The following is a 25,149-nucleotide window of genomic DNA, read 5'->3' as shown; positions in this document are numbered from 1 at the left end:
ACAATTTACTAACTGTGTGAAGCCTACTGACACATCATTAGTAAGACTTGTTTAAAAACAATTTTGTCTTTACAAATCTCTAGCATGCTGTGATAGTCCACCGATGTACTATCATCTCCTCTTTTTGCAACAAAACTCATTTTCATTTTTCAATTTTTTTAAATTTTTCAAAATTTTATTTACTTGTAGGATCGTTTGGAGACCCGAACGAGTCGTTCAGAGGCTTTCTCCTTGGTTTCAGGTGCGGAATAACAAGAAACTAAGGTAGAAACAGCAGGCAAATCACTTTAACTACTTGTTTTACTGATTTCAAACGTTTACAGCTCAAATCTCGCACCGGCAGAACTTCGGCACGATTTCTACGCAACTATTACAACTCAGATCGCTCATCAGGCTATATATAGAGATTAGGCCCAATAAGCGGTCCAGACAAGTCATAAAAGCGGTCTAAGAACGCTGTCACTCTAGCGGTTCAGCATTCTTGTCATACGAGCGGTCCAACATGTGTCCGTTCGAGCGGCCCATACACTTGAATGTCCAAATGAGCGATCCAACTACCTAATTTGACTCTATAAGCGGCCCAACATCTAAAACCTATACAGTTTCACTATTTCTAGTATTATGTGCCCAGATCTAACGTTCTAAGACAATAACTCGATACAAGACGTAATCAGCAGATGTAGTGCACCAATAGACTCCCCCTCAGATGTTGATGGAGTCGACTATCGAGTCACACCATGTTGTCTTCAGTTCTTCAGTCTTGATCAGTCTTTGGGCTTCTCTCTCTTTATCATTCTATCATTCTAAGACACGAACGAAGATGTAGTCGACAGACAACTCCACCAACAGACTCCCCCTTGAATGTTGACGGAATCTTTAGTGAGAGTCTTCAAACATTCACAACTTTTCAATCTTGTTCGGCCTTCTTCAGGAACTCAGCCTGGAATAATATCTTCTTCAGGAATTCCTTCCTGGAATCACATGCCTGGATCATTCTCTGGCTCTAACTTTCATCAGACTCCCCCTATCATAATGCTAGGATCTCTGTCTGGAAGTCGTTATCACCATTGAAATCAACTCCTGGCTTTCTCTGTTTAAGCTCTCCTCTGGTTCTGATGTGTCTCCTGGCTATTCGTAGCAACAGGATCAGAAACCTGCAAAACTCAACCATACTATTACAAACTAATACAATTTGCAATTCAATTTAATGACACAGCAAATTATATAAGAAAAATTATGAAGATCAAACTGTAGGTTACCATTCAACTTATTCATCAAGTTAATGAACCAAATTTGCATTTCAAATCTTCACAATTTCACATACTCTCCCAAACCACAAGTTCAACATGTTTAGCACTTGAAATGTCAAATATCAGTTCTTCACACTCTGTTGTCACAAATCTTTTTGTAATTTTCAAATATCAAACAAAAATACAATATTTTTGGATTTTTGAATATACAGAAATGAACACTATTTTTGAGAGATTGTGCAAGAGGATCATATCGGTTTTTTGAGACATATCACCAACACCGTTGATCTTTATTAATCAGCAAATGTTAAAAACAAATTTACTTCTGATTGTCAGTATTGTTGTCCACTTAAACCTCTACACAAATTTTCAATTGATTCAAGATACGTATTTAATGTATTAGCACTTAAACTTATTTGAGTGTCCCACCTCTTGAATATACTCCCGTATCCAGATCCCAATATTCTGATCTACAGGTAAGTATAACTACAAATGATATCTGTATATAAATTAGGGGAAAAATGCGAGAACTGAGGGATCTCAGGTCAGAACTTCCGTTCAGCAGAGAGATATCAGCTTCGACTTAGCAGTGGGTCCCCTTTAGAGGATCTTTTCAGCTACAACAACTGATCATCAATTTTATTGTCTAATCAGCTGAGGGCTTTATGCTATGTTTCAAGCATATGAAGAAAGTATTAGCCAGGGACTAGGTCAGAACCACCGTTCAGCAGAAGTCCCGGAATAATACCCCAGACATCATAGAGTATTAACACCTAGTATATCAGAATACGAAACCTTTCAAACGAGATTTCAGGGGTTACCTATATATCCAAGTAGTGTTCCCCACAAAATAAGTAAGTTTTGATTTTATGTTTATATCTCGAATACAATTTACTAACTGTGTGAAGCCTACTGACACATCATTAGTAAGACTTGTTTAAAAACAATTTTGTCTTTACAAATCTCTAGCATGCTGTGATAGTCCACCGATGTACTATCATCTCCTCTTTTTGCAACAAAACTCATTTTCATTTTTCAATTTTTTTTAAATTTTTCAAAATTTTATTACTCCCCCTAAAATCAAAATATATTTCAATTTTGATTTTCTGAAGAAAAAATTGAAAACCAACTATACAAAAAAATATGACAACATTATGTGAATTACCTCAATTCACCATTCTTGTGCAAAAACAATCAAAACTCCCCCTCACAACAAACTATTTTCCCATAGTGATTTCAAAACACTTAAGTTTGTTTCAATCAAAATGATTTTTCCAGAAAAATTAGTTTGTGTTCCAACCATTTGTAAGTTCGGGGACATCTCATCATCTTGTTTTCTTCAAACCTTTTAAAGATTTATCATTTCCAGTTTGATCATAAACCATCAGTAGAAAATCAAGTACAAATTAATGTCCCTGATTTACCACATTTGAGGCGAAAAATCACCAAAGTGAAATTTCTCAAGAAATGTGCCGATTCATGATCCACGATACCATCTTGGGATCTCCGGCAAGTCAGGTTTTTCATTTAAACAATTTCACCCAAGCCTGACTGTTCTTGGGTGATTTTGAATTCTTGCTCAACAATGGTGGAAAATTTGCATCATCCATTGCTAAACTGGAATTCTCAACTTTTACCTCAACCAATGGCTCCTCTGGTTTTACCATACCAGAATCATTGCCTGAAGGTGGCTTGTCCGACTTTGATCTGTCAGATTCATCGCCGACCATTTTCTTCTTTTTCTCCTCTTTTGTCCTCAAATTTGTATCTGATGAATTCTTTTTACTTGTTTTTGCAGCTGAGGGAGTCGATTCATCAGAACTTTTAATCTTTCTATCCGGTGAATCCGAGGACAATATCTTCTCGAGATACTCTCTCGCCTTCTTCCTCTTTTTCCTCAGTCTGTCTTTCTGCCCCTGTGAAAGTTTTACTTTCTTTTCTTGAGTTGACTGTTCTTGAACTTTAGGTTTCAAAACCTTCTGTTCCTGGGGCTTGACTTTGACTGGAATCTTTGCCATTTTCTGAGAATTAACCCTCAATCTTTCACTAGATTTCCTTGAGCAATCTCTGGCAATGTGACCTTTGATGTTGCAGTTAAAGCACCTTCTGGTCTCATAACTCCAATACTGGCAGTTAACAGCAATGTGTCCATGATATCCACAACTATAACACATTCTGTTATCGTACCTATCACCATTTTTAGTCCAAACGCTCAGATCAAAGCATTGTTTGGCTTGGTGATACTCCTTCCTCAACCTTGCTGAATTTGACGCTTTAGCACTTTGATCTATCCTGCACCCAACAATTTTTTATTTTTCATTTTTTAAATCATTTGATTTTCGATTGTGATTGGATGATTTAACTGATGAGTTTTTTTTCTTCATTTTTAAATTTTTGTTTCTGTTTTACAATCTTCTTCATAGGTTTCTGCTTAGAGCATTCTCCCTTTTCAGTCGAGTGTAAAACAGTTTTCTGAAATTTTTCTTTTAATTTCAAAAATTTCTCCTTTTTCTTAATTTCAGCATCAGATTCTGTCTCAGACTCATCTGCTGAATAAAATTCCTCATTTTCATCATCAGTTTTCTCATCACAATCTTCAACTTTTTCACTTATCGGTATAGAATTGATTGGTTTTGGACAGGGAAAATTCAAACCATCAGATTTAGTCACAAAACCTTTCAATTTCTTCTCAAGTTCATCAATTTTGTTCCTCGAATTCTCAGCTTCACTTTCAAGCTGAGATATTCTCTCAAAATGAGACTTGATAGTTTTCTCATTCTCAATCTTCAAATTTTCAAGAACAGATTTTTCATCCATCAAAACTTTTATCTGTTCCTGAAATTTTGATTCATTCGCTTTCAGGTATTTGTTTTCTAACTTGATCCAGAAATCTTCATCTTCTGATGATTTCTGTTTGCTTTCAAGTTCTTTTTCCAACTTTTTGATTTTCACTTGAGCGTACTCACCTTCTTTTTCAAGTTTAATGATTTTCTGAAGATGGGAATTTAACACTTTCTGTTTTTCAATGTTGTTTTTACTAAACACATTTCTCCCATCTTCAAGAATTTTCATTTGATTTTGAAAATCTTTCTCAATTTTTGATTTTTCAATTTCAAAATTCTTAATTTTCTCTCCAAAAACCTTTTCTTTTTCTTTCAATTTCTTGTTTTCAAATGTCAAACTGTTCAAACCAACCAACAGTTTGTCATTTTCAGCTTTAAGTTTCTCACATATACTCTGAACCATAAGAATCTGTTTTTCAGTAGCATGCTTCTCGTGTTTCAACTTTTTGACTTCAGATGTCAAACTTTCTGTGTCTCTCGTGAGTTTGTCATTGTTTGTCTTCAAGTTGTCACATTTAGAGCATCCTAATGTAGAACTTAAAGATCCAGACTTTACAAATTCTCTGATTTCTGAAGCTTCCTCTTTCTGTTCATCGTTCATTTTCATCTGTTCTTCAATTTTTCCAATGAGTTGACTAATTGTCAGACTAGAAAACTCTTCAGAACTTTTTAATTTTAAGATATAACTTTCCCATTCTTCTTGAGGTAACGCATTGACAAATTTTTCGACCCGTTCCTCTGATGCTTTGGTTAAACCAACTTCGGACATTGAATTAACAAGATGTATATATCTCTCAATGATACATCTTGTGCTTTCTCCTGGAAAACCTGAAAATGAATCAAATTCTTTCGTTAGTACTCTTCTTCTATCACATTCTTCTTGAGTCATGTTAAAGATATTGAACCCCATGATTTGGTTAAGCGAAACTGCACGATGTACACTCGGATCAGACTTTGACTGATAAGCGGTCCAGATAAGCGGTTCACACTTAGTCCAAATAAGCGATTCAGAACCAGTCCAGATAAGCGGTTCGAGAAGTTGTCCGGATGAGCGGTTCAAGAGCAATCCGACCGAATGAGCGGTTCAAGTTCTGTCCGGATGAGCGGTTCAAGAGCAATCCGACCGAATGAGCGGTCCTTAACACGTACGAATAAGCGGTTCAGGATTGATCCAATAAGCGATCCGGAGTAATTTCCGAAGAGCGATTCAACTTCGGACGATGATTTGACCCACTAATTCTTTGAATTTCAACCCCAAACTTTTAAGGGTTTGTCACGGTACTATTTTGCACAATCTGTGAGAATTTGAACGAATTCTGACCGTGAAATCTTCCTGAATCAGAAAACGAAGGTGTAGAAGTAAGAAAAAGTGACAAAATCCAGCTAATTTCTGCAGAGAACCTCCTCCTGAGCTCTGATACCAATTGTAGGATCGTTTGGAGACCCGAACGAGTCGTTCAGAGGCTTTCTCCTTGGTTTCAGGTGCGGAATAACAAGAAACTAAGGTAGAAACAGCAGGCAAATCACTTTAACTACTTGTTTTACTGATTTCAAACGTTTACAGCTCAAATCTCGCACCGGCAGAACTTCGGCACGATTTCTACGCAACACTACAAATGAGATCGCTCATCAGGCTATTTATAGAGATTGGGAACTGCTTATTGGACAGGCCCAATAAGCGGCCCATACATGTTACTCGAGCGGTTCTAACATCTTGTCATAAAAGCGGTCCAGAACATGACCATTCGAGCGGTCCACGTATCTAACTGACTAATGAGCGGCCCAACTATCTAATTTGACTCTAAAAGCGGCCCAACATCTAAAACCTATACATTTTCACTATTTCTCGTATTACGTGCCCAGATCTAACGTTCTAAGACATTGACTCGATACAAGACGAAATCAGCAGATGTAGTGCACCAACACTCCTATTCTGGAACGAAGGTTTAAACAACCTATTAGAATCCTAACGGGTCTTTTATTTAGCCTTAGCTTAGACCGATCAGTTTCAAATGATATATACGGTTTAATCGCGTGAAAGGCGAAAACCGGGAATGGAATGTGGTTTGGACCCAACCAGTTTGAAGACTCGTTTTATATGGGTATAATAACCACACTCTGGATTTTGAAGTAAAAACGATAAGGTTTGACCCGTTTCGGCTACTTTATGTAAACTAGTTACATAAACCGAACCGTGCGCGCAAAAGGCGTAACGGGTAACCGTAATAGTCCTACACAGGTTTCCTAAGTTAATATGCTCTAAAGAGGTTGTGGTATAAGTAGGATACCTTCCATAATACCTGTAACGAGTTTTAAATCCAATATATGCCCCGTAGGGGTATTTTTGGTCATTTTAAAGATTATAAAAGAGGTTTCCGAGTTCTACAGGAAATCTGAGTTTTCCGAACAGTTTATAAAGTCCAAATACTTTATTTATTATTTAAAATCAGTAGCAACTGGAATCGGGTCAAAAGAGCATGTAGAACTCAAGTTATGTTCGAAAAGGGTATATTCGGTATTTACCGAACCGATGCCATAACCGCAGCTTATGAGCAGGTTAAAAATTATTAAAAATCTTTTAAAATCTCAAAATATTATTTTACATCAGTGGGTAAAAGGTTTGGTGTCGAAATTTGGGTTTAGATAGGCTTTATGCTAATTGCGTCATTTAATTACTAATATTTCCGTAATTGCGCTATTTAGCATAACTCTTATTCTAGACCTCGGATTGACGTGAAATTTTAGGGACATGCTTAGAAATCAGTAACTAAATTTATTGTCCTTTCACATGTCCAAAATTCTCATTTTAAATTGAAAAGGGCGTTATGGTCAACATTTATGCATATAACGGAAATGTATAAAAGACTCGAACAAACAACGAACCGGTCACAGAGAGTTATACCATCATGTAACCTGGTCCTAAGAGAGTCCTAAGGCATATCTAAAACATACCATAACGGGTCAGAACTGAAGTCAAAGCAAAAGTCAAAGTTTTGCGACTTTCGGCTCCGAATCGGGTCAAAACAGTAAATGGTCGGATCAAACAAGATTAGACTAGTTAATATACTTATTATGATGTTTTATGAGTGTTAAAACAGGTTACATGCTATCTATATTACTGATTATGCATAAAATCGCAAAATAGCATTCTGTTGACTTTTTCTAAGCAAGTTTGACTCAACGTTCGGACTAGTTAGAATGGGAATCAGAGGGTGCCCTTTTAGGGGTTTAATGCCCACATGATTACCAACACATAACTACCTTTGATTCGATAAACTACTGGACCATTTGTGATTTATCGTTAAGTCAATCGTTAATTACGACGGATTGACTTTTAAGCTATAACTATGTAAAAACTAAACCACAAAGGGTGGAGCATACTTACAAGAGTCCTATGCACGACCAGGGATTAGCAAAGAAGATATTTGAGCTCCAGAAATGATTAGAAGAGTTGATTGAAGGTGTGAAGAACTTATGGTTACAAGGTGGCCTTTTGTAGTGAAATTTGGAGCTTAGGATCATTACAACTATGGCTACAAGGGTTCCTTGATCATCAACATGTGTCCCTGAGTACTAGGGGTCGTTTAGGGGGCGCCCATGCTGCCATAATTGCCATCTAAGTCGGTTAAAACAGCAAACAGTGCTCCTGTCCCCGTATTCTGCATCTGGGACCTTGACGCGGCCCGCATAAAGGATCAGGCTACCTTTACGCGGGTCGCCTGAATCCTAATGTCAGGAACCGGATCTTCATATGGCTCGCGGCCCGCGTAAAGTCGCTGGAATCTTTAACGTGGCCCGCCTGGAACCTGATTTCCAAGATTTTCAAATCTTTTGCCATTATTGCCCTGGCCTTTCGGTTTCGAAGGGGTAACTTTGCGTTTTGGGCCTCGCTTATTTACGATCAAGGGCCTCGGAACTTTTACCCAACATATTAACCCTTGGTTAATTTATTATTACCCAAAATGCCTTAACTTTCAAAGTTTGACGCTTTTAACCCTTATTAACGAATTCGATCATAACTTTCTCGTTTTTAATCGGAACTTCGCGAAATTTATATCGCGCATTCTAGTGAGTATAATTTACCGCTACAAAGCCTCGGGTATGCCCAAAGGTCACTCAGAGGTATAACTTAAAAATGTTGACACATTTGGCCCCTGTAGTTTGTACTTCCTCACTTTCTTCCACAATTCGTTCCGTACGATCCATGATTTATTCGTTTGAAGGTACGAGCATCATTTGGGGTTTCTATATAGAATATTTATCCCTCGTTGGCATTTTTAAACCCTCGAATTTACATACTTCCAATGTTTGTCAACCTTAATCCTTTAATTAGTATTTAATACCACGTGTAAACTTGAGACACGTGTCAATACCTTATTGGACGCAACATTTCGAGGTGTTACATCCTCACCCCCTTAAAAGAAATCTCAACCTCGAGATTTATTGAAATAAATGAGGGTACTTCTCTTTCATCGTGGACTCTACCTCCCACGTGTATTCGGGACCTCTACGAGCATCCCATTTCACCTTCACAATAGGTATATACTTCCTGCGAAGTTTCTTAACCTGTCGATCCTCGATCGACACAGGTTTTTCAACGAACTTCAAGCTCTCATCGATGTGTACATTTGTGTGTGGTATAACCAGTGATTCTTCAGCGAAACACTTCTTCAGGTTACATATGTGGAACACATTGTGGATACCACTGAGCTCTTCCGGTAAGTTTAATTTGTAGGCAACCGATCCGACACGTTCGATTACCTCAAAAGGTCCAATATATCTCGGGCTTTGCTTTCCTTTCTTACCGAATCGCATCACCCCCTTCCAGGGTGATACCTTAAGCAAAACCTTGTCGCCTACTTCGAAATTGAAAGGCTTACGCTTCAAATCTGCGTAGCTTTTCTGCCTGTCTCGGGCAGCTTTCAATCGATCGCGAATTTGGACAATCTTGTCCGTTGTTTCAAATATTATATCAGGTCCTGTCATCTGGACATCTCCAACTTCTGCCCAACAAACGGGCGTTCTACATTTTCTACCATATAAGGCTTCAAAAGGTGCAGCCTTAATGCTGGTATGGTAGCTGTTGTTATAGGAGAACTCGACCAATGGTAGGTGGTTATCCCAACTACCACCTAAGTCAATCGCACATGCACGAAGCATGTCTTCCAACGTCTGTATTGTACGCTCACTCTGTCCATCTGTCTGAGGGTGGTAAGCCGTACTGAAGTTTAGCTGTGTGCCCAAAGATTGTTGGAAACTCTTCCAAAAGTGTGACGTGTACCTGGTATCTCTATCAGAGATAATAGACACAGGCACGCCATGAAGGGCTACAATCTTGTCTACAAACAACTGGGCTAATATATCGGAGCTATGAGTGTCACACCCTGGCTTTGCGGAAGCGTGGTTAATTTGGTGTGACTTCTTAATACCATAACTTAACCATAACAAAGCTATATGAATAAAAACCATGCAAGATCATCCATTTAATTTAGTTTTAAAAACCAAGTACAATAACATTGTATCAACGGGAACACACCCTAAAACATAAACATTGTTCGACAAACACAAACATCAACAATACACAAACACCGTTTAAGGACTGTGACTTGTCCAGGAAAGAGTCACATTCCCTAAACCCAGATGACCTCGTGCTAGTGCAGCGGGAAAACGTGCCATACCGTGCCAGATCCTTTAATTCCCTGAAATACATGTAAGTTGAAAAATCAACAATAATGTTGAGCGAGTTCATGTGTAAGTGAGCAAATAAACCTTTGTTTGTATAAAAATCCTGGTATGTAGCAAATAAGGAAAAAGAGATCACCAATGGTTTGCAAGGCCATTGATATGTGTGAAATGCAAGTAGGAAGGCTCAAACCTAGCAGATTTATGCGCCGGGTACAAAGTCATCCCGAGGTCCGTTATGCTGGGCCTGGGACTGGGCTCGCTACACCCAAATAGATCTATCGCTCCTGCCCCTCGGTCCTACCCTGAGGATTAATGACCTCAAGTTTCCGCCTACCCATTCACATGATCTAAGTAACAAACCTCCTTACGCTAACCATACCATGTATAAAGTATTCATAATCAATGTAACATGTATTCCACCCCCGCAGTTTAGAAAACTGAAAATAGTTAAGAGAAAAGGGGGACATGAACTCACAGCGGTGCGTCTCTACCAAGTAATACTCCAAGTCAAGCAGCTGTGCAACGACCTACATGTACTAACTCTATTAGACGGACGGCCGTGCCTTAGCTTTATGGTTTAAGTTTTGGGAAATAGTTAGACAACTATTTCGTGTTTACATTCTGCGCATACTTGGTAGTTATTCTCCTTCCCAAGGATGGGGGATTTAATACATGTCCGTTCGTAATATATTATTAAGTCTCACTTAATATATATTTATTTCTTACTTCAAAATATAATTATTTTTCTCAAAAATATTATATTTTACTTCACAAAATTCTCCCAAAATAATACTTTGTCAAATATACACGTTCATAATTATTTCCGTAAAGTGCGTAAGTGACGTTTTAACGATCGAGTGGTAATAATAATTACCGGTGTAACTTATATGTTTATCGTGAAAGCGTTCGTATTATTTTGGATCCGTTAACGTTCGATAATATTATTTTTACCCTAAAAATAATATTATATACTTCACAAAATAATTAACAAGTAGCGTTGTGAAAATATATTTACTAAATATATATTTATCACGTTTAATTTTGTGAAAATCCCAATATTTTGTAAATAAAATCGTGGCGAAACTTATATTTTGAAAACATGTTGAAAAGTATTTCTAACACTTGTAGTGAAAATAATTCTAAGTGTTAGGTTTTTGGAAAAATTTCGCCAGAGTTTCCTCTGTAACTGGAGGTGGCCACGCTTTCAAGCGTATCATTTTCTTTTACAAATCAATCCAACAATTTTCTTATTTAATCAAAACAATATTCAATATATCAACAAGCTAGTTAAGAAACATATTATTCGCAAAAGTTTCATGAACTTGTAGTTTTTCCAAAACTATGTAGTAACCTCATTACTTTTAGCGGATCTTTATACAAATCAATCTGATTTCGTAAAAACCCCGTTTTTATAGAAAGTACGTCTTTACATCTTCTTGTAAATTTTACGAAAATTGTTATTTTGTCGGATCTTTGTGTTACACAAGTGTTTACACACTTGTGTGTTAAAAATCATTCTTGTTAGTGTAAGATCCATCTTTAGGAAACATGATTTTCTTGACACTCGGTCCTTTGAAAATACCACTTGTAGATACGTAGATCTGCTAGTTTTAAACACTATTTCACAAGTAAAAATGCTTTTACACAAGTTCATGATTCGTGTGTGATAGAGTTTCACCCTTTAACCCTTGTTACATTCAAAACAACCTTATGTCATGATCCATGATCATGACCAACCCGGGTTAAATGATGATCCGAGCTACCACAACATAGATCGGGTCCAAATAACCACACAAAACAAATACTACAACATTTACACATCATATGAGCTTTTAACCATCATTTTAAGTGTTTTTAGTAGACTTTAATGCATCAACTTGCAAGATTTCGAGTTTTAACCGTTACACATCATATTAACCACTTCAAAATAGTTCGAGTAGGTGATTTAAGCAACATACCACTAGCTCGAGGCTAGGGAAGAATCTAAGCGCAAAATGAGAGGATAAAAGCAAGAGAATGAGGTCCTCCGAGCTCCGAGTGCACCAAGACTCCTTATGCGTGATCCTTGATACTAGAATGATCTTGGAATGTGATGATGGAAGCCGAAAATATGATGGATGAACAAGGGGATGTTCGGCCGAACTTCTTAGAGAGAGAGAGAGTTGCTTGTGGTGTTGTGAGTGTAATGAAAGATCAAGTGTGCAAATGTGGATACTTATAGGCAAAAGTTGGATTATAAACCAATGGTTCTTGTGCCTCTTAGATACTAAACATTCTAGATTAAAATAATCAAAGAAGGACAAGTATGTCCCCTCTAGTTGGGGATGGTTAGAGGGGGGGGGTAGTTTAGTTGGATTGTAACTATTAGTTGGTTATTAGTTAGGTTAAGTAAGTTAGTTAAGTGCTTAACCCGGTTAGTTGTGCATTGTGCTTTATGGCGGGTGTTAGGGTATTCAGGGGCCCTAACTGGCTCAGAAAAGACACATAATGTTAATGGCAATATTTTCATGTTTCGGATAAAGTCCGGTTGTTCGGTTGGATAGTAATCCGTTAAAGCGCTTAACAAAGCTTTTAAGTGTCGTTAATACCCTTTTTAGTGGCACAACTTATTCCCGACACTTTGGAAAGTGTCTAGTAATATTTTCCCCATGTTTTGGCACTTTATTAGTTAGCTAAAAGCTGAATTGTTTATTAAAGTGCTGAGTTTTGTGCTTAGTGTACGTTTTAGGCACATCCAGTCATTGTAACTTATTCCTAGAGACGCAGTTCTACAACCCTTGTATCCCTACACTCACCACTAGTGTAGTAAAATATTTCTGGCTCATACAGGCCTTAGAGGCAGTGTCTGCATGATGCTGGCTTTATCAGCATGTTCAATAGGTTATCCGTTCATAGTGCTACTGTGCTTTTGTGCATCATGTTTGTCACTAAGGTTCAGCATGTAAATAATGTAGTGACGGTAATTAAAGTATGATGCAGATATGAACAAGTATCAGAAATCAAGTAGCAGTTCATCAGTAATTTCAAGTAAGCACAGTAATTAAGCAGTAGTTAATTAATAATTAAGTCGTACGGATACCTGGTTTAGTGAGGGTTGTCATAATGAGTCTCCTTTATGGGTAGGAAATGTGCTGACTTAGTCAGTCTATCAACTATTACCCATATTGTATCATTTCCCTTCTTTGTCTTTGGTAACTTGGTGATGAAATCCATCGTCACCATTTCCCATTTCCACTCAGGAAGTTCGGGCTGTTGTAGCAAGCCTGACGGCTTTTGATGCTCGGCTTTTACTTGCGCACAAGTCAAGCATTTTGCTACATAGGTGGCTATAGACTTTTTCAAGCCTATCCACCAAAAATTTGCCTTCAAGTCCTGGTACATCTTATCAGCACCAGGATGAACGGAATATCGGGAACTGTGGGCTTCCTGAAGGATAACGTCACGAAGACCTCCATAAACAGGAACCCATATCCTTCCATTCAATCTCAGAATTCCGTCTTTGCCATAGGATAACTGCTCCTCAGTCACCCCTAGCTTTTCGTTGGGATAGTTAGCTTCTGACACAGCTTCTTTCTGTGCAGCCAACAATCGCTCATTTAGACTGTTCTTAATTTCAATGCTCTTGGCATTGATTCTTATCGGTTTCACTCTCTCTTTTCTGCTCAAGGCATCTGCGACTACGTTGGCCTTGCCTGGATGGTATCTTATTTCACAGTCATAGTCGTTCAGAGTTTCCATCCAACGTCGTTGCCTCATATTCAGATCTTTCTGATTGAACAGATGCTGAAGGCTTTTGTGATCGGAATAGATCACAAATTTAATGCCATACAAGTAATGTCTCCAAAGCTTTAGTGCAAATACAACGGCACCCAACTCCAAGTCATGGGTGGTGTAATTCTTTTCATGCACTTTTAATTATCGCGAAGCATAGGCAATTACCTTGCCCCTATGCATAAGCACACAACCCATTCCGGTGTGCGATGCATCACAATATACGACAAATTCTTCCATTCCTTCTGGCAATGTCAACACTGGAGCATTGCTCAGCTTTTGTTTGAGGATATCAAAAGCTTCTTGCTGTTTAGGCCCCAATTAAACTTTATCTTCTTTCTAGTTAAAGAAGTTAGGGGTGCAGCAATTCTCGAGAAGTTTTCGATGAAGCGCCTGTAGTATCCTGCTAGACCTAGGAAACTGCGAATCTCCGTAGGCGTCTTCGGCTCCTGCCAACTCATGACGGCTTCAACCTTGGCGGGATCCACTTGGATGCCACGCTCGCTCGCCACATGCCCGAGGAACTGGACTTCTCCTAGCCAAAATTCACATTTTGAGAATTTGGCATAAAGCTTTTCTTGATGAAGCAGTTTGAGAATACATCGGAGATGCTTCTCGTGGTCAATTTGACTCTTGGAGTAAATGAGGATGTCATCGATGAAGACAATGACAAATTTATCCAAATAAGGTTTGCAGACGCGATTCATGAGATCCATGAATGCGGCAGGTGCATTAGTGAGCCCAAAAGGCATCATTAGGAACTCGAAATGACCATAACGAGTCCTGAAAGCAGTCTTGTGCACGTCTTCGTCCTTGACCTTCAATTGATGGTAGCCTGACCGTAGGTCAATCTTGGAGAAATAGCTCGCTCCTTGCAACTGATCAAACAAATCGTCAATCCTGGGCAAAGGATACCTATTCTTGATTGTAACTTTATTCAGCTCACGGTAATCGATACATAGACGCATCGAACCATCTTTCTTCTTGACGAACAGGATCGGTGCTCCCCAAGGAGATGAACTTGGCCTAACAAAACCTTTGGCTAGCAGATCATCTAGCTGCGTCCTCAATTATTTCATTTCAGTTGGCGCCAATCTATATGGTGCTCTTCCAATAGGCGCGGCTCCTGGAATGATGTCGATACTGAATTCCACTTGCCTATCTGGTGGCAAGCCAGGCAGTTCTTCCGGGAAAACATCAGGATAGTCAGAGATGACTGGGATGTCTTCAATCTTGGGTTTCTCCTCCCCAATAGTCACCTGTGCCATATAAATAACACATCCTTTCTTCAAACATCTGGATGCCTTTTGCATAGATACATGTGCAGGCAATCCATGACGAGTATCTCCCTGGATGGTAAGTGGTTCTCCAGACGGAGTCTTGATTACCACTTGTTTCTGGTTGCACACGATTTGGGCTTGGTTATGCGATAACCAATCCATACCTAATACTACGTCGAAACCAGCTAGTTTAAAGGGTAATAGGGATAAAGGAAACGAGTGATTCCTAATGGATATAACACATCCATCTAACACAGTCGAGACTGTTCCCATAGTCCCATCAGCTAGTTCTACTTCATATTTCACATTCAAGGTTTTAACAGGCAATCTTAATAACTCGCAGAACTTATCATCCACAAAGGATTTATCTGCTCCAGAATCAAATAACACTCTTGCGAATACATCATTGATAAGGAACGTACCGGTTATGACGTTGTCGTTCTGGATAGCCTCTTGAACATTCATCTGAAAGACCCTCACATTGGTCTTTCTCCCATCTTCAGCCTTCTTCACTATCTTCGGGCAGTTAGTCTTGATGTACCCTTTCTCGTTGCAACTATAGCAATTTGCATCCTTGAGTTTCTTGCACTCAAGAGTCCTATGCTCAGAGGACTTGCATATCCCACATGCCTTTGGCTGGGATTTCTTTTCAAATCTGCACCTTCCGAAGTGGTGCTTCTGGAAAACCTTGCACAAGGGCTTATCGCCCGATTGTCGATCATTCTTCTTGTTCTCTGACCCCTTCTTGTGGTCGCGATTGCCCCGATGCTTCTTGTTAGATCTACATGAATCATCATCTTCACGTTTCCTCTTCTCACTATCAGCATTCCTCAACGATCTCTGTCTCACTGCATCCAGGGTGAGAGACAGAGATATATCTGCCACGGATCTGAAGGTAGCAGGCCTAGAAGCCTTCACGCTAGCTTTTATTTCTGGGGCCAAACCCCCAATGAAGCGTGCGATCCGTTTGGGTTCCGGTGTAACAAGGTACGAAACCAATCTCGACAGAGTGTCGAAAGTCGTGAGATAAGCCTGGCAATCCAGGTTCTTCATGACCAACGATAAGAAGTCAGACTCTATCTTCTCAACCTCGTGCTGAGGGCAGTAGTTTTCTTTAATGAGAGCCATATATTCCTCCCATGTCATGCTATACAAAACAGCCTTCCCAGAGGCTTGAACCAATGATCTCCACCATGCTAGGGCTTCACCCTTAAACGACTGGGATACAAACTTCACCACGTCTCTCTCAGCACAACCACTGATGTCCACAACAGTGTCCATCTCGTCTAACCAGGTCATACAATCTACCGCGCCCTTTTCTCCAGTAAAATCTCGGGGTTTGCAAGAAACGAAATACTTATACGTGCAACCCCTGGCGCGAGGTGCGTCATCGACCACCTTTTTCTTAGGATGGACACTATTCTCATTGGATGAGTGCCTATCGTCGTCCTTCTTAGGCTTAGACGGTGGTTTGCTGTGAGATTTAGAGTGGGTTCTTGGCTTTGAGTGTGGTGTAGATATGGTTCTGCTCCGAGACTCGCTGTACTCTTCGTATTGACGATCTAAGGCCGTCTTCACAGCGTTGTCTACCAAAGCTTTCAATTCAGCGCCCGTTATGTGAATTTGGGCGTTATCATCGTCATCTTCCTTTGAATGACTATTAACTCCACTTGGGTCAGCCATTGCAACTTGAATCTGCTACAGGAGATAATGACAAAGTTTTATTTAGGAGTTTATTATGGAATTGTCTTTTATGGCAATTCATTAACCATGGTAAACATAGACCACATCTGGTTAATTTGTTACTCACTTTTATTTAGGATTTGAATATAACTTATCCTATTTACAAATAATATTGTTAGTGGCACAAAAGCCTAGTCACTAGGACGTTTTTTTTATAATATAAGCCGGGATTACAGAGAATCAAGGCATGAAGGTTTGAACCGTAGTCCTTTTACCCTTTTTGACAGGGAGTCATAGACTACAACTGCCTTTTGTCTTATATGACAATAAGTATGGCCCGTAGGCACTTCATCACTAATGGATGTTACTGACGACTTAACCCTTGATTTACAAATCATTAATTTGGGTTTTGGAATCCTTTGAAGGATTTTTATAAGAATGACGCGTGTGATTTTAACGAATCACATTTCCCAAGGATGTTAACATGTTTACAGATGTTAACAGAAAACTGAATCTTTTAATCAGGTCTTACCATCTTGGCCAGGCCTATTAATGACACTGGGCTAGGTTTCACCATTAAGATTCTTTATTTAATAACTGATAGGCAGATTAATTTAAAAGGAATGATTTTTGATTTATCTATTTCATATAATAGTACATATAATAACAAAAATGAAATTTATAAGCTTAACATTTCATTAATCATAATAATGATTACACGCTGCCCTAACCGGGACTTTTAATAGACAAATACCTTCGCAGAGATTTACAGAAAACAAGTCCACACAGGGACCAAATACATTGATAGATGTCCGCACAGGGATAGAAAGATAAGTCCACGCAGGGACTGAAAGACAATTGTCCACGCAGGGACTAAACACGATAAACGTCCACGCAGGGACTAAAATACTTAAGACAAATGTCCTCGCAGGGACTTGATTGTAATAGGAAATATAGTAGTACATATAAAGACTAGTGATCTCGCTTCTTCTTCCCTTTTAACAGGTTTGCTAGGCCTTTAAGGAATCCACGATTGTTCTTACGTTCTTGCTCAAAGTATCGTTCCACACGATTCAACCGATGGAGAATTTCTTCCTGTTCTGGTGGGGAAAAACGTGGCTGCTGCGTTACTTGCTGAGCCGGAGGTCTGGGAGGTGCTGGATACCCATGAGCTGCGTATCCTAATCCCCAAGGATCCCCATAAGGTCTGTCAGGATGGAGGGCGTTGTAATTGGCCGCTACCACGTATGGGTCGGCATCATAATTATAGTTGTAGTGCGTGTGAGTCGGCTGCTCAAACGGGTTGTACGTGGTGGAACCGGCGTATGCAGGTATAGGGTTATCATACTCAAATGGTGGTGGAGGTGGTGCAACTGGTGCAGAATTCACCTCTGCAGGGTGACTCGAAGGTTCCCCTAACTGTGGCTCTTCAGGCACTGGCGGAAAGTGACTTGCACTCGAGTGGCGAGGGGTGCTAAAGTGGAATTCCCCTCCTCGGGAGGACATCCGCGCGCCTGATCTCCTACGCCTTGGCGGATCAGGAGGTGCTTGTTGAACTGGTGGCAGAGGAGGCGGTGGCGTAACTGCCACGAAATGCGAATCCTCAGAAGGATCTTGTTGCTGCTGCTGCTGCTGGTGAGGTGATGAATGGTGAGAGGGTGTAAAGTACCACTCACACTGGTTAAACCTCGCTTGGAAGCTGTCGGGACCTTGATAAGGTGTTCCATGAAAGGATGACCCATCAGAGATCTCGATAGGATGGTTGGGAGTACCTCTTGCGGGTTCGATGGGATCCGTATCCTCGTCCATATCTACCGCATTATCTTTCGAGAAATGGTCTTCTGGTCCTAAAGGGTTATAACCCATTGGTTCTTGGAGATAATCAGCTGGGTTGAACTGGCCTTGGAAGTAAGGAGTAGGATCGCCAAAGGAACGGTGCGAAACAGAACGCTGGAGAGGTATAAATGAGGGTTGAGGGTTACTGGGGTCATTCTCCGAATCTGGTCCAAAAGAGTGACGGTATGAAGGTGTCGAACTGTGTGAGGTGGACCGTCTTGCTGGCTCAAAGAGGTTTCTTCTACGCCTCTGAGGTTCTTCACTCCTTGTGCTCGAAGGAGCTCGCATATTCGAAGGTCCGGCCTCGTGATCATTATGAGTAGTGATCGGCCCTTTGCCTCTTCCTCCTCTTCTAATTGCTGGTGGCATATTTCCTGCTTAACAAACTTTTAAATCACAATAAACAATAAAAGACAAACTGGAATGACAATTCGAATTTGTCCTATGTTCTTGTCTAGACTCAAGTATGTGCAATTGTGTCATTGAGATTAAACACATAAGGATAGTGTTTAATTCACTCAACGTTGGCTCTGATACCAACCTGTCACACCCCGATTTCCACGTGTTTCACCGGTGGGCCCGGTGGGGGATTACTGTGACGTAGTTGGCAACAATATAGTCAAACCACAATATTTAAATGCACAGCGGAAGCATAAAGATAAATTATATTTCAACCATTGATTGTAATATCCAAGTATCACGAATGGTCGAAAATAAATCCACAGGGGATCAAAATAAAAATATAAATATTGTTCAACAGATATGGCATCCCAAGCTTGCGAGACTCTAACGATGCTTAAGGAGTGGCCAGCCTATTACGTGTAGATCCTGCATTTAATCTTTTGGGGAAAATACGTCAGTTTACACTGGTAAATACATTCAACCGACACATTTCTAAAATGTTTAATAAAACTGATTTGAATGCACGAGGCACAAACTCTTTATAACTAGGGATAATTTATCAATTAAATCTTGTAAAATAATTACATGTTCACTATGCGTTCAGTCGCCCGAGTCGTGCCGGGTTTAAGGTTAATTGACACACCACATAGCATAAAACCGTGGCATGAAAACCAACGGCTATACCTTTATAATTATGGACACATTGTCGGGTGTACGCCTACACCCGCGTGTCTTGGTCGTGGCCATTTCCTAAAATGCTGCCAAGGATATCCGGGACATGGTCCTTAAGCTCCCAAAGGCGTAAAGCCAACAAAACCAATTTTTAAACGGGTCACATTGAAAGCACCCAACTACTAATGAGTTGGGGTCAATTGCCCGACCAAGCGGTATTTAAAATACCGTAACCCAAGCCCGTATAAGGGAAAATAAGTTAAAAGTATTTACCTGAGCAAGTAATATCCTTAATAAACAAATGCAAGTTTCTTTTACTGGTCTCCTATTCTGGAACGAAGGTTTAAACAACCTATTAGAATCCTAACGGGTCTTTTATTTAGCCTTAGCTTAGACCGGTCAGTTTCAAAGGATATATACGGTTTAATCGCGTGAAAGGCGAAAACCGGGAATGGAATGTGGTTTGGACCCAACAAGTTTGAAGACTCGTTTTATATGGGTATAATAACCACACTCTGGATTTTGAAGTAAAAACGATAAGGTTTGACCCGTTTCGGCTAGTTTATGTAAACTAGTTACATAAACCGAACCGTGCGCGCAAAAGGCGTAACGGGTAACCGTAAGAGTCCTACACATGTTTCCTAAGTTAATATGCTCTAAAGAGGTTGTGGTATCAGTAGGATACCTTCCATAATGTCCGTGACGAGTTTTAAATCCAATATATGCCCCGTAGGGGTATTTTTGGTCATTTTTAAAGATTATAAAAGAGGTTTCCGAGTTCTACAGGAAATCTGAGTTTTCCAAACAGTTTATAAAGTCCAAATACTTTATTTATTATTTAAAATCAGTAGCAACTGGAATCGGGTCAAAAGACCATGTAGAAATCAAGTTATGTTCGAAAAGGCTATATTCGGTATTTACCGAACCGATGCCATAACCGCAGGTTATGAGCAGGTTAAAAATTATTAAAAATCTTTAAAAATCTCAAAATATTATTTTACATTAGTGGGTAAAAGGTTTGATGTCGAAATTTGGGTTTAGATAGGCTTTATGCTAATTGCGTCATTTAATTACTAATATTTCCGTAATTGCGCTATTTAGCATAACTCTTATTCTAGACCTCGGATTGACGTGAAATTTTAGGGACATGCTTAGAAATCAGTAACTAAAGTTATTGTCCTTTCACATGTCCAAAATTCTCGTTTTAAATTGAAAAGGGCGTTATGGTCAACATTTATGCATATAATGGAAATGTATAAAAGACTCGGACAAACAACGAACCGGTCACAGAGGTTTATACCATCATGTAACCTGGTCCTAAGAGAGTCCTAAGGCATATCTAAAACATACCATAACGGGTCAGAACTGAAGTCAAAGCAAAAGTCAAAGTTTTGCGACTTTCGGCTCCGAACCGGGTCAAAACAGTAAATGGTCGGATCAAACAAGATTAGACTAGTTAATATACTTATTATGATGTTTTATGAGTGTTAAAACAGGTTACATGCTATCTATATTACTGATTATGCATAAAATCGCAAAATAGCATTCTGTTGACTTTTTCTAAGCAAGTTTAACTCAACGTTCGGACTAGTTAGAGTGGGAATCAGAGGGTGCCCTTTTAGGGGTTTAATGCCCACATGATTACCAACACATAACTACCTTTGATTCGATAAACTACTGGACCATTTGTGATTTATTGTTAAGTCAATCGTTAATTACGACGGATTGACTTTTAAGCTATAACTATGTAAAAACTAAACCACAAAGGGTGGAGCATACTTACAAGAGTCCTATGCACGACCAGGGATGAGCAAAGAAGATATTTGAGCTCCAGAAATGATCAGAAGAGTTGATTGAAGGTGTGAAGAACTTATGGTTACAAGGTGGCCTTTTATAGTGAAATTTGGAGCTTAGGATCATTACAACTAAGGCTACAAGGGTTCTTTGATCATCAACATGTGTCCCTGAGTACTAGGGGTCGTTTAGGGGGCGCCCATGCTGCCATAATTGCCATCTAAGTCGGTTAAAACAGCAAACAGTGCTCCTGTCCCCGTATTCTGCATCTGGGACCTTGACGCGGCCCGCATAAAGGATCAGGCTACCTTTACGCGGGTCGCCTGAATCCTAATGTCAGGAACCGGATCTTCATATGGCTCGCGGCCCGCGTAAAGTCGCTGGAATCTTTAACGCGACCCGCCTGGAACCTGATTTCCAAGATTTTCAAATCTTTTGCCATTATTGCCCTGGCCTTTCGGTTTCGAAGGGGTAACTTTGCGTTTTGGGCCTCGCTTATTTACGATTAAGGGCCTCGGAACTTTTACCCAACATATTAACCCTTGGTTAATTTATTATTACCCGAAATGCCTTAACTTTCAAAGTTTGACGCTTTTAACCCTTATTAATGAATTCGATCATAACTTTCTCGTTTTTAATCGGAACTTCGCGAAATTTATATCGCGCATTCTAGTGAGTATAATTTATCGTTACAAAGCCTCGGGTATGCCCAAAGGTCACTCAGAGGTATAACTTAAACATGTTGACACATTTGGCCCCTGTAGTTTGTTCTTCCTCACTTTCTTCCACAATTCGTTCCGTACGATCCATGATTTATTCGTTTGAAGGTACGAGCATCATTTGGGGTTTCTATATAGAATATTTATCCCTTGTTGGCATTTTTAAACCCTCGAATTTACATACTTCCAATGTTTGTCAACCTTAGTCCTTTAATTAGTATTTAATACCACGTGTAAACTTGAGACACGTGTCAATACCTTATTGGACGCAAAATTTCGAGGTGTTACAAAAGGCCTTGCCAACCTTATCAAGGGGAAGAAGAAGTAGAGGTTTAGTAGTTTGTTTGGTTGTTTGTAATCGTGTCCCTGCGAGGACATTTGTTTAATTTCCGTATCAAGTCCCTGCGTGGACTTATTTTCTTTTCTGTAGGCCCCTGCGCGGGTAGTTTGTCTTTTTTCTAAGTCCCGTTTAGGGCAATTGTACTTGTTTTCAGTTTAATGAAGTTTTAACTTTGGTTTCAATTATGTATTTTATTACATTTTCTATTTTAATTGATCCGCCAAAGAAAACTCTTAGAGGTATAACCTAGCTAATGTATTAACTGGCTATGATGGTACAACCTTTTTAAGATAATAAATCTCTGTTAACATCTGAAAACATGTTGACATTCCTAGCTGTGCGGTACGAGAAACCACACAAGCTTCCAAAAGGTACTTGGGTTTCCCCAAGTCACATAAAGCTAAAGTGATCAATGCGAATCATGGCTAGTAAACATCAATATGATGTGTACACCAAGACATCCTTTAAAGATGTATGCCTTTGAGCAAAGGTGTAATAATGACAATGAAAGTTTAATATTGAACTTCTTGTCAATAAGGCGATGAACTTCGTTTGACCCTTAAAAGATCATTGATCCAAGTGTTTGGTGGTCAGATCTTAAGTCGTCCCTGTGACAAGCTTCCTAAGCTATTTAAATGTCCTTCGAGACGAACTTATTGATAATAAAATGTCTTTTACGACATTAGCAGTTGCGGAAATCCTATCTTCCCCTGCTTAATAGCATAAAGAAATGTGTATACCATTTGATTTTAAATTATTATCTAAAAGGTCTAAATGGTTTAGATAAAACCATGACCATTTGATCATCAATGCGATGAAACTTTATATATATATATATATATATAATTTAAATATTATTATTGTTTGTTATAATATTCAGAAATGGCTGGCTCTGATGAAGCAAACAGTCATCCTATAGAAGGCAATACCAGGATTAATATTACTGGTGCTGAACTTCAAGCAATGATCACCGCAGCAGTTTCTCAAGCGGTAGATGCTAAGTTTAAGGAGCCGAGTATTGTTCGGTCTCAAACTCACTCAAAAACCCATTCTCAATCTCACACTCATAAGAAGATTGAGTCTCTGCACTCATCTAACCAGGGTAGTGAGCCCAGGAAGCAGTTAGTCTTTGAGTCGACCCCTAGGCACACCAAGGGTTGTACCTACAAGTATTTTGTATCCTGTAAGCCAAGAGACTTTACAGGAGAAAAAGGGGCGATAGACTGTATGAAGTGGTTAGATGAGATGGAAACTGTGATAGATATTAGCGGTTGCGCTAAAGAAGATGTGGTCATGTTTGTATCCCAATCTTTTAAGGGTGATGCCCTTACATGGTGAAAAGCGTTAGTACAATCCACTGGGAAAGTGCATTTGTATAATCTCTCATGGGAAAAGTTTGTTGATCTGGTTAAGGACACTTATTGTCCTTAACATGAAGTAGAGCTGTTGGTGCACTTGTGTCTGTACTTTGTCTGTATTTTGTAATGTATAAAACAATGTCTTTTGTCTGTTGTGTTTACGTCTTTTGTTATGTTGTTTATGTGTTGGAATGTGTGTTTGACCAAGTCAACCATCCTCCTGGTTTGACTTGGCCAAACAGTCAACACTTAGTGTGTAAAACTTGTATGCTTCGAAGGATGTCATCGAAGGATGGATTGTATCCTTCGATGACCTCGAAAGATGATCTTTCGATGGATACTTATGGACCTCGAAGGATATACCATCCTTCGAGGTATGTTTGGATCCTTCGATATCTTTCGATGGTAATTCTGGTCGATAGATGATCCTTCGACCAGAATGCCTGATCCTTCGTGCATGTCTGTCTGATATGGGTATATATATCCCATGAGGGTTTTCACTTTACAGTTAGTTCTTGGCAAACACTTAGAAACATATTGAGAGCATTTGTGAGTGAACCCAAGGTCTTGCAAGAGAGCATTTCAGTTTGGTCAAGGTCTGTAACCGTGTCCACTGAAATACAAGAGAAAACTTTGATACTTTGCTTGTCTACTCTTTCTCTTTGTAATCTTTGCTTTCATCTAAACTACGGTTTGCACTCTAGCTTGGATTCCGCACTTGCTAGAGTGTTAAACATAACAAGGAATAGGTTTATCCTCAACCTCCGAGGGACCTACAAGTGGTATCAGAGCCGTGGCTCTTTTCCTTGTTAAAACCGGGTTTGTGCAAGACTTTGGTTGTGTTTGGACAAAAACTTTCTTGGTTTAGCACCCGTTTTTAGTGTGTTTCTTGCATTTTTAACCATAAAAACGTGTTCTAAACTAACCGGGTGTGTTACGGGAAGGTTTGGGTAACTTAAAATCTTGTTTTGAAAGGGTTGCTAATTTTTCCGGCCAAAATTCCGGCTGAATTCCGGTACTGGTTGTGGATAAGAAGCTTCCTTTTTGGGCAACTTTTTCAAAGTTGGTGAAAAGTTGGTGCAGAAACATCCCTTCTGCCGAAAGTTGGTCCACCAACCACATCAACCTGTCACCAACTTGTCAACGTCTGTGTCAGTGTGTCAGACGTAGTCGAAAGATACCTTTCGAACTCGAAAGATCATCCTTCGATCAAGGAGGTTCGACAGATAACCATCCTTCGAGCATCCTTCGAAGTCAGTGAGTTATCTTTCGAGCCAAGGAATCTTTTCGAAAGATATATCCTTCGAGTTACTGTTTCCCTTCGAAAGATAAGGATCCTTCGTGTAGGAGAATCTTTCGAAGTGATTGTTCGAAACTCAACAGTGATCCTTCGAACACTGTTGATCCTTCGAACAAGTGTCATCTTTCGAGAATCTTTCGAGTCTTATCTGTTTAGACTTAACAACTTGTGATTTTCAGGTCTTTCGATCCAAGATCCTTCGACAGTTTGTTATCC

The sequence above is a fragment of the Helianthus annuus genome, chromosome 2 (genome assembly GCF_002127325.2).
Source record: "Helianthus annuus cultivar XRQ/B chromosome 2, HanXRQr2.0-SUNRISE, whole genome shotgun sequence".
Classification (NCBI taxonomy): Eukaryota; Viridiplantae; Streptophyta; class Magnoliopsida; order Asterales; family Asteraceae; genus Helianthus; species Helianthus annuus.
This window is presented reverse-complemented; position numbering follows the sequence as displayed.